Below are 11,838 nucleotides of genomic sequence, written 5' to 3' on the forward strand. Positions count from 1 at the left end.
GAGAAAATAATTAATTATGTCTTCTAATTCAATTTCATGGAGATTGGAGAAAAAAGACGGATTGGCAGTGAGACGGATCCTTTTTTGGAGTGCGTCCAATGAAAACCCAGGTTATGGGTGTTTTGTTAAAATTTTGATAAGGATTTATGTTTAGACTAATGGAACGGTGACACGTGGATTAAATTTTTTTTCTCGAGATAAGTCCATTAGTAATAAGATGGTGTTTGACTAAGTTTATAAGCTGGTCAAACTAGCTTATAAGCACGTTTCGGCTTATCTACGCGTTTGGTAAAGCTAAAAGTGCTTATAAGCCAAGTGCTTATAAGTCAAAAATAAGCCAAAAGCCATAAGCTGGTCACCCCTAGCTTATAAATTTTTAGCTTATAAGCACTTTAAGTTTGACCAAAATTTTTACTATTTTATCCTTAAAATATTCATTTTTAGAACAAAACTCCTACATCGATACTCACTACCTCAAATATTCAAACTAAACCCCCTCCCGCCCTCCCCCCCACCTCTTCAAGTCTACAATTCTCATTGACTATTTAAGATAAGCAAATTCTCTGTTCCTTTGCATACTTATATCTATGTGATTGTTTATTAATCTTTGAACTGTATGTAATAAATGAGGATATATCAAATTTTTGGTGTATTGCTTTCTAAGTGTTGTGGTGATAAAGACAATGTTTGTTTCTCGTCAAATAATTTGTCCTATTTAGGTTTATTTTTTACTGAGAAACTTTTGTCAATTTATTAATTATTATAACTTATGATTATATGTTTATCATAAAATAAAATATATTTATCGTAAAAAATATATTATCTAAGCACAGTTGTATTTAAAATAAAATGACAAATAGAATATTTTGTATTTGAATCGATTTGGAATCTAAAATTTTGAAGAAATTACACCCTTATAAGTGTAAACAGTTTTAAGGTTATTTAAGTCATTTTAACAGAAAAAGAGCTTATCAGCACTTGTTTTATCAAATATTGGAACAACTTATTATCAATTTCAGCACTTGTACCCAAACACGTAACTGCTTATTTATTAATCAGTTTCAGCACTTAAAAGTGTTTTTCAGCACCTAATGCTTATCAACTACTTCAAATCAGCTAATCCAAACGGGCTCTAAGTGCATAATTGAGCCACTAAATGTCACGACCCGGATTCCCCCCCGGGAGTCGTGATGCAAGCCACGATCTTAAAAATCATTAACTCTTTTTGCTTTAATTCCTTTTTTAACCAATTAAATTACTGGAAATAAACAAATAAATTACAGTGGAATATAAAATTTAGCGGAAGTCTTAAATTAAATATGAAATCAAAACATCCTGAAGACCAACACGTGCCTCTAACCAGAACCTGGTGTCACAATATCCACGGACCGTCTAAGATTACTACAAATAAGTGTTTGAAAGAAAAGAACATAGTCTGTCTCGAGTACAAATGACAACAGAACATAAAAACTGAAAGAAGAGACGCCGGGCCTGCGAACGCCAGCAGGGCTACCTCGGAGTCACGGACTGAAGGATAGCACCCAATCTACTGCTGATGACCAAATGCTACTCCGGGACCTGGATCTGTGCAAAAGAGCACAGAGTGTAGTATCAGCACAACCGACCCCATGTGCTGGTAAGTGCCTAGCCTAACCTCGGCGAAGTAGTGACGAGGCTAGACCAGACTACCACATAAACCTGTACAATTATATAATATACAGCGGAAACAAAGCAGAAATAAACAAGTAAGGATGGGAGGGGGAAACATGTTGCGGGGAGATAACAGTTCCGAATAAAGCATCAAGTAAGGAAAGGAACAACATAACTACAATGTCAACCAAAACCAGAAATCAAATAAGTGCACGGCATCACCCTTCGTGCTTTTACTCTCTTTCCTCACCAAAGCAATTAGAATAATAAAATATGCACGGCATCACCCTTCGTGCTTTTACTCTCTTTCCTCACATATAATCAATAAAATGGGCACGGAATGGTACATCGTGCGGCATGGCATCACCCTTTGTGCTTTACGCTCTTTACTCACAATAGCAAACAATGCACGGCATCACCCTTCATGCTTTAACACTCTTCCCCACCCAAACAATAATCACAAACAAGGGCAAGGGAAATAAACAAGAACATATAGGAACCCCGGCAAGGGAACAACAATTAAACAATTAAACCCCGGCAAGGGAACAACAATGAAATAATTAAATCCTGGCAAGGGAACATTCCAATAACTCTTTCTCTATCTTTCAATTTTACTTCATAACTCGCTTTACCACTTGAGCCAATGCTCCAAAGGGTTCAATCATCTCATATACTTTCACAATTCATAATATAACTCGAGCCAATGCTCCAAGATGTTCAAAGGACTCAATTCCTTCCACAAACTTTTCACAACAACTAGAAATCGTCACCAAGGCATGAAGAATACAATGAAATCAGGATATTCACAATATAAAGACTCACGGTCATGCTAGACACCGACGCATAGATACTCGTCACCATGCCTATACGTCGTACACGACTAATACCACATAGCAAATAGGACTCAACTCCTAATCCCTCAAGCTAAGGTTAGACCAAACACTTACCTCGATGCCTTGAACACAACTCAAGTCTCAATTATAGCTTTACCCCTCGATTCCACCGCCAATTCGCTCGTATCTAATCACAAATGACTTAATTACATCAATAAACACTAAATGAATCAACCCCAATGCATGAAAATGAGTTTTCCAAAGTTTTACCCAAAAAGTCAAAAAATCGCCCCCGGGCACGTGGTCAAAACCCGAGATTCGAACCAAAAACCCGATTACCCATTCCCCCACGAACTCAAATATATAATTTGTCTTGAAATCGGACCTCAAATTGAGGTCCAAATCCCCAATTTTTGAAAAACCTAGGTTCTACCCAAAACACCCAATTTCCCCCATGAAAATCTTTGATTTTAGGTTGAAATCATGTTAAAAGATGTTAATGATTGAAAGAAATGAGTAAAACTTACAATTGATTTGGAAGAAGATTGTTCTTGGAAAAATCGCCCAAAGGAGTTGTGTTTTGAAAATGGTGTAAAAATGACTTAAAAATCGGCTAAGCATAGAAAATTGCAGGTCTCTGATATGGGAAATGCGAACAGGGGTTCGCAATTGCGAACCCCGACCTCTGCAGATGTGGGAAATGCGAAACAGGGACGTATTTGCGAACCCTTCATAATTTCCCAGCTTTCGCATTTGCGAAGCAGTAGTCGCAATTGCGACTTCGCATTTGCGAAAAGGCAGCTCGCATTTGCGAGGAAGAGTGGCCTGGGCTGGCTTCGGTTTTGCGATGAACACACTAGCAAATTTTTAAGTTCAAAATGCACCCCGTGGCCTATCCAAAACTCACCCGAGCCCTCGGTGCTCCAAACCAAATATACACACAATCTCAAAAACATCCTACGGACTTATTCGTGCGATCAAATCGCCAAAATAATATCATAAACATCGAATTAAACCTCAAAATCCATGAATTCTTTCAAACTTCATAAAACATCAATTTTCCAATTTAGGTTCGAATCACGTCAAACGACGTCCGTTTTCAACCAAATTTCACAGGAAGGACTTAAAACATATATAAGACATGTACCGGGCGCCGGAACCAAAATACGGGCCCGATACCATCACTTTCTAATCAGATTTCATTTCCAATTTCCATAAACAATTTCAGAAAATAATTTTACTAAAAAATTCATTTCTCGGGCTTGAGACCTCGGAATTCGATTCCGGGCATACGCCCAAGTCCCATATTTTCATACGGACCCTCCGGGATCGTCAAATCACGGGTTCAGGTCCGTTTATCCAAAACGTTGACCAAGGTCAAATTTATTCATTTTAACATCAATACTTAGCATTTTTCACAGAATTTCATATTTAAGCTTTCCGGCTACGCGCCCAAACTGTGCACGCAAATCGAGGCGACTCTAAATGAGGTTTTCAAGGCCTCGGAGTCATAGAATTCACACTAAGATAACAATAAGGGCCTTTTTGGCTAAAAAGGTGGATGGAGAATATTTTTGCACCAAATCGAATAGTCAAATGACAGTTTTGACCCTTCTCCCTTAAATGAAATATCAAAACATGAATTTGGATGGTTGTTACGTATTGTATTGTATCGTTACTTTCAATATAATTTTTGTTTTGCCTGTCACTTTAAATATAATATCGTATTGTATCATTAAATTCATTATTGTGAGACAACGAAAAGTCACTTTGTGTAATGGCCAGTTCGGTGTGGTTACATCATTACTGTAACGACCCGGCCGGTCGTTTTTGGAATTTACGCCCCGATCCCCCCCTCTGTTTTCCCTAAGTTCATTTCTGCTATTTTGGTTTGCCGGGACGTTCGGTGTTGAGTTTCGGAGAGTTTTGGGGCACTTAGTCCCTAAACGAGAGCTTAAATATTGAAAAATGGTCCGTAGTTGGAACAGTGTGAAGACGACCTCGGAATGGAAATCTGATGGTTCCGTTAGCTCCGTTAGGTGATTTCGGGGTTGGGAGCGTGTTCGAAATGTATTTTGGAAGTTCGTAGCTCATTTAGGCTTGAAATGCCAGAGTTTGTATTTTTGAAGTTTCCGGTCCGATAGTGAGTTTTTGATCCGAGGGTCGGATTGGAATTCCGAAAGTTACAATAGTTCCGTCATGTCATTTGGGATGTGTGTGCAAAATTTCAGGTCATTCGGACGTGTTTTGGTTAGGTTTTTGATCGAAAATGTATTTTTATGGAATTTGAAGTTCTTAGGCTCAAATCATTGATTAATTCGACTTTCCGACGTTGCTTTAGGTGGTTTAAGGGTTGGTACAAGTTTGAATGAGGTATTAGGTGCTATTAGTTCTTTTGGTTGAGGTCCCGGGGGCCTCGGGATGATTTCGGGTGGTTAACGGAAGAATTTTTGAAGTGTTGCAGCAGCTGATTTTTTTCTCTCTTCTGGTATTTTCGCTTCTGCGGCTTGGGAACCGCAGAAGCGGAGCCGCAGAAGCGGCCTGGTCATCGCAGGAGCAAGTTTGGGCAGAGTTTCTCAGGTACCGCAGATGCGGAGGAAATTCCGCAGGAGCGGCCTCGCATCTGCGAGAAAGAGAACCGCAGATGCGGAAACTTGGACTTTTATTAGAACCGCAGAAGCGGCTTAAATTCCGCAGAAGCGGAACCGCATAAGCGGTTAATGGTCCGCAGAAGTGGACATTGGCTCTTTAGTGAAGGTCGCAGAAGTGACTCATTTTCCGCATAAGCGGGACCGCAGAACCGGTCCCTTGTCCGCAGAAGCGCAAAATGCCTGTTCTGATATAGAAAATTCGAGGGTTTGATTTCATAAGTTAGAAAAACCAAATTGAGCTCGGGCAAGGGCGATTTTCAGAGGGTTTTGAAGAGAAGACTATTGGGTAACGTTTCTTTAATCCCTTCTAGTTATATTTCATCATTTTGTAGTTAAATCCATCCTTTAAATTCGAATTTGGGATCAAAAATTGGAAGAAATTGGGCAAAACTTCATAGGCTAAACCATTGAGTTTTGAGTGAGCATTTGACCTCCGATTTGGGAGATTTTTATATGGCTAGACTCGTGAGAGTACGAGGATTCTGAAAATGTAAAAATTATTCGATTCCGAGGTGTTGGCCTAAAGGGCATTTTGGTCATTTCACCTAATTTCACGCCGTAGCTTTGAATTAATAGCAAAACCAGTTGTTTGCGATGTTATTTATGATATGTAAATGTATTGAATAGATTAGGGCCGTTTGGAGTCGGATACTCGTGGCAAAGGCGTGGTTTCTAGTTGATTTTGAGCCGGTTCGAGGTAAGTGGCTTGTCTAACCTTGTGTGGGGGACCTTTCCCCTTAGGATTTGATATGTGGTAATTGAGTGCCTTGTACGTGAGGTGACGAGCACGTACTTGAGCTAATTGTTGAAAAACCCGGTTTTTACTTAAGATATTGAGACTGAGTTTCCTTCATATTTGCCTTGTTTTACTTGTAGCTATAACATGTGTTAGATTAGAAAAGCATGTTTAGTTGATTTAACTTGCCTAATTGTTTAAGTTGCCTTGACTGTACTACGTGAAGCATGCTAGGCTAGTACTACCTGATGTTTGCCTTTTGTACTTCATTTCTGAATATCTTCTGGTTGTGGTTGCGCATTTACATTGGGACTACGGATGTGGGATTTCGGTAGCTCCCCCCCTTGTTTGTTTACTTTGGGACTGCGGGTTCGATTCCCGATAGATCCCCCTGCACATTTACTTTGGGACTGCGGGTTAGATTCCCGATAGATCCCCCTGTACATTTACTTTGGGACTGCGGGTTAGATTCCCGATAGATCCCCCTGCACGTTGATAGCTGGACTACAGGACGGTATCCCGGGGGATCCTTCGGATATACACATATGATGGACTACGGGACGGTATCCCGGGAGATCCACTGGACAGTTGAGAAAAAGGGGCTACAGGACGGTATCCTGGTAGACCCTCATTGTTACCATTGGTATTGAGCTGTGTTTATTCTGTACTCGTGTAGTTGTTATAGCCTCGTTGACTTGTCTTATCTCACTGTTGTACTTATTATATCTGTCAGATTTTTATACTGTTAAATTTTTATTATTATTATATATTGTCTCGGTAGGGCCCTGACTTTCCTCGTCACTACCCAACCGAGGTTAGGCTTAGCACTTACTGAGTACCGCTGTTGTGTACTCATGCCCTTCCTGCGCATGTTTTTCATGTGCAGATCATTCAAGTACCTCCACTCAGGCGCACTATCAGTGAGGCAGGAGGACTACAGAGACTTCGAGGTAGATCTGCTGCGTCCGCAGACCGACGAGTCTCTCTCTTACTCTATCTTTAGTACTTAGTTTTCCGTCTTTCGGTTGTTAGAAATTCTGGAGTATGGAACCTTACTATACACTTCTGTAGCCTGTGTTTCCCGTGAGTTTCCGGGTTTTGGGAATTGTTTTAGGCTTGTGATATTGAGTTGTACTTGTCAAGCGGCATTCAGTACAGTTTCCTTTAGATACCTGATTTGATTTTCTCTATTTTCCGCAAGCATTATATTTCCGTAGATGTTAGGCTTACCTGGTCATGGGGACCAGGTGCCGTCACGACATGTTCACGATTGGTGAACTAGGGTCGTGGCATTGCGTCTTCTTGTTGGCTTTTAATTTGACTGGACATGCCGTGTTACCTGACGCATAGCATTAGTCTCGTTTTAAGATGAAATGGACTTTGGGCTTGAAAATAAAATGGACTTATTTAATTTGTAAAGTCTAAATAAATTATTTAACCTGAATAAAATGGGATACGGGTATTCGGAAAAATTAAGTTTACATATTAAAATGATATAAAGATGACGTGTCGTGACACGTTGATTGATCAAAAAGTTAAGATTGGCAAAGAGGCACGAGCTGCAACAGATACGAGCAGAGGCATAGAAAGAGGCACGAGCGATTGAGGCACGAGCGATTATTCAAAAGACCCAGCGCCCGTACCTATTTAGGTCCAACAATTAGGGCGAATGAACCTGACAGTACAATGGGCGAATGAACCTGACTTTGGGCTTGAAAATAAAATGGACTTATTTAATTTGTAAAGTCTAAATAAATTATTTAACCTGAATAAAATGGGATACGGGTATTCGGAAAAATTAAGTTTACATATTAAAATGATATAAAGATGACGTGTCGTGACACGTAGATTCATCAAAAAGTTAAGATTGGCAAAGAGGCACGAGCTACAACAGATACGAGCAGAGGCATAGAAAGAGGCACGAGCAATTGAGGCACGAGCGATTATTCAAAAGACCCAGCGCCCGTACCTATTTAAGTCCAAGAATTAGGGCGAATGAACCTGACAGTACAATGGAGTGCAGATACAGTATTTAATGAGCCATAAATACTAAAAACGTTAGAGAATCTGTATTGAATACAATGATTATGTAATGTAGCATTTAATGTCTTTAATTGTCCATAATGGCCTTATCATGAAAAAGGCAAAACCCATATCTCCAAAATAGCTATAAAAGGGAGAGAATGAATCAATTGTAGGGACACGAAACACTATCTGAATACACCGGTTTACTTTGTTTTTTCTGACTATTTCATTATCGGCAAAATCATTCATCTTTCTTTGATTATCAGTAACCCGAGTTCTTCTAAATTATCGCTTTGACCGAAATTCCATTTTTTGGTTAAACAAATTGGTTCCGTTACCGGGAATCTGATAATCTATTTTTTCTTAAAAACTTTGTTGCATCAACAATCATGTCAAATGTTAACGACAACACCCAAGGAAACCAGGGAAACCAAGGAAACCGTCAACTCCCAGGGGACTCACAAGATGTTAACACTCCGATCCCTTCTCCACAAAGCTTGCCTCGGCAGTCTCGGGAAGGAACTCCCGATGGGTCTCACTCAAACGCAAATGCTCAATTTGACAACGAGGAAGCCGTCAATGAAGCTTTACAAAAGTTAATTGTCATACCTCCTTTTTTACACACCCACCCGGAAGGATAATGTATAAGGGAGTTTTTCCATTTAAAGTGACATTATTCAAAATGGGATTATTATGTATTCACAGTCGCCACTTGGAATAGGTTTGGCTTTTGGTGTCCCAAGTCACCGGTTTATCTTGAATCCCAAATCGAGGAAAATTTTGACTTCCCGAATGGAGTCTGCGAACAATAAATTCTGAATAAGGAATTCTGTTGACCCGAGGGAAGGTGTTAGGCACCCCCGGATCCCGTGGTTCTAGCACGGTCGCTTAAATTATTATAATTGGCTAAAACATCTGATTTTAATATATGTTATCCTATAGTGCAATTTTAAAATTATTTACCGCTTTTAATCAATTTTTTTTTTAGGAAATTGAACGTTGTTTAAAACATGTTTTTGGATCACGTCACATGAAATGCACCCGGATCCTCGACACATTTTATTCAACGTTTTGGGATTTGGATTTGGGTCACATAAATATGCACCCGAATTTAAGAAGGTAATATTATCAATGACGAGCCTAAAGCAACTAGCGTGTTGTTAACTTTGCGGGCGGCCGTGGAAATTCACTAATTGGCACGTCCCGAGTTCTAAAGATTTTTAAAAGATATAACTAAAGAGGGCCACGCAATTTGTGCATTTTTGTTTGGCGCGGCGCACCTCATTTTATTTTTAAAAGGATATCCTAAAAATGAACTACCATTATCTATTAATGATTATCCCTAAATCAGATCTTAATTCATTAGTACTATGAAGGCCCAGGCCTGTATTATATATGGAGGCCAATAGCCTTAATTAAGGCCATCAGCACATTGGGCTTCGAATTTGGCCCAGAAATGAGGAAAGATTCGGTCAGCCTAAGAAAAGCTGTCCCGACGTGGGCCTCTGCTCAGGCCCAAATGAGAAGGCAAGCCTGAATTGGCAGCGAAGCCCAAGTCCAAATCATTAGGAACAGACTATCAAGCCTTGGCCTAACGGTAAGCCCAAATCAATGCTGGGCTTCAACGGGGTTTCAGAATTACTCAAATTATTTCAAACTGAAGAAAAACAACGATATGGCAACAAAGGAGCAGATGATATCTATTTAAATCGACAAATGCTAGTTTTTAAAATTCAAGTGTAGATCTATTCCAATTTTTACAGTTTAATCATGTCTAAGCTAAGGAATCACTGCAACCATTGAGAATTCGATGATTAAGTTGAAGTGATCAAAACCTATATTGAAACATCAAATACAGAAGACTGAAGTGCTAACCAAAATGCAGGTATTAGAACTGAATTATAGAGACACTTGCATGTTTGTTAGATTTAAATGTAACATTCCTGCTGAAACTTAAATTTAAACATAACATTCGAAGCTGCAGGATCTATTTGTTTCATATCAATATGAGTACATATCATTTTTAGCCTATTCCTAACCAACACTTCAGTCTAGCTTAAGCTTCAAATTAACAGAACGGCCAACTGAATTTAGCTAAACTACAGCTAATGAAAACAGTCCATACAGTCCAATTATTACAGCTATAAGAAATTCCGGTTATTTAAACCTCTAATACTACTAATGCATAGATCCAGCATTCAAATTAATATGCTTGCAAGTGAACTAGCATGAGAATAACACGAGTAGTATGTCATTTCTTCAACCATCCAAATACATTTGCTGATTCAATTCTTTGCACATCATTTGAAGCCAAAAAAATACCTGGAAGTTGGAATAAAGTGAAGAAATAGGAGTCAGCTAGCATCAGTATAGTAGCAGATACAGTTTCAGCAGAGAATCAGCAATGTCAAGTTGGAAAACCCAGGAAACAGAGGACAGGATGTAGTAGACTCAAAACAACTTCAATTAATCAAACAATTCAGCTGAATTTGAAGACCAGACTGTGATGAACTGATTCAATCGAAAACAATAGATCTAGAAAGAGTTTCTTCACTATTTTTGTTGATTTTTTCAGGATTTTGGGTTTAGTATCTAATGATTTGTATCTAAACTATCTATTTCTACCAGAATTTTTGGATTTTTCAGTAGTTTTTTCAGTAGTTTTGGATCTGAACTTTCTCAGATTTTTCCCTCTCTAAAGCTAAGTTTTGAGAATTTTTGAATTTCAATTTTTTCATATCTTCCAACTTTTAGAAACTTTTGGGGGGAATTTTCAGATGCAAAAACTTGTTCAACAAGGCACTGAGGACTGCCTTTTATAGGCAAAATTGAGGGTTCTCTCAGATTTCAGTTTTACACCTTTAGTCCCCTTTTTTTATTTTTTTAGTTTTTACTAATTAATCCCTAAAGTTTTTGGCTTGTTGCCCAAGTTACTGCACTAAGTTGCTGATATTTCAACTAAAGCCCTCTTCTAGAAGATTCTAGGAGGTTCTAGTTTCAACTACAGCATTATTCTCTACTTAGGAATGCCTATACTACCCTTCATTTTAATCTGAAATTACTATCTTATACTAACTAAACCCTAGTCCCTCTTACCCTAGTTAAAATTCAACTATAGTTAAACTCAAAGAATCCTAATTCAGCTATATCCAAACAAACTAATAGAAACCAACTAGCAGCAAAATAAGAAATTACTGAAATAATAAAAATTAAAATCAATGAAACAAAAACACATATCTAAACAGATTTGAAACAAAATTAAACTAACACCAAAAATCACAAAAACAGAATTAACCAAAATCAAAACAAAATTAAACTAAAAAAAGTCAAAAGCAGTCACAAGAGCAGAATCAATCATGAACAAACCTAACGATTAATCGAAAACAAAGAAATAATCAAACTAGGAAGAAGGACTTACTTATTTGATATTCTAGTCGATTGAATCCGAATTGAGTCCCCAAATAATATTATATGTTTGTTCTTGGTAAGAACAAACATATAATTCTATTTAGGAACTCAAATAGACACTTGGAGTGACGATCCGACCCGTCGTCTCAGGAGTTACCGCCCCGTTTCACCCATTTTATGCTTCTTCATGTTTCATTATCAGTATTTGGTGTGTTATAGTTGATTCGGATTGGTTTTGGTAGAAATGAGGCACTTAGTCTCTTTAAGGAAGGCTTAAGTTGGAGAAGTCAACCGGACGTTGACTTATGAGTTATAGGGCTCGGATGTGATTTCCGGAGATGCGGTTAGCTTCGGGGGATGATTTGTGACTTAGGAGTGTGATCGGAATTTATTTTGGAGGTCCGGTGTAGAATTAGGCTTGAATTGGCAAAGTTAGTATTTTGGCGAATTCCGGTTGATGGGTGAGATTTTGATCCGAGGGTCGGAATGGAATTTCAAGAGTTGCTGTAGCTTCGTTATGTGATTTGTGATATGT

The sequence above is a fragment of the Nicotiana attenuata genome, unplaced genomic scaffold (genome assembly GCF_001879085.1).
Source record: "Nicotiana attenuata strain UT unplaced genomic scaffold, NIATTr2, whole genome shotgun sequence".
Lineage (NCBI taxonomy): Eukaryota > Viridiplantae > Streptophyta > Magnoliopsida > Solanales > Solanaceae > Nicotiana > Nicotiana attenuata.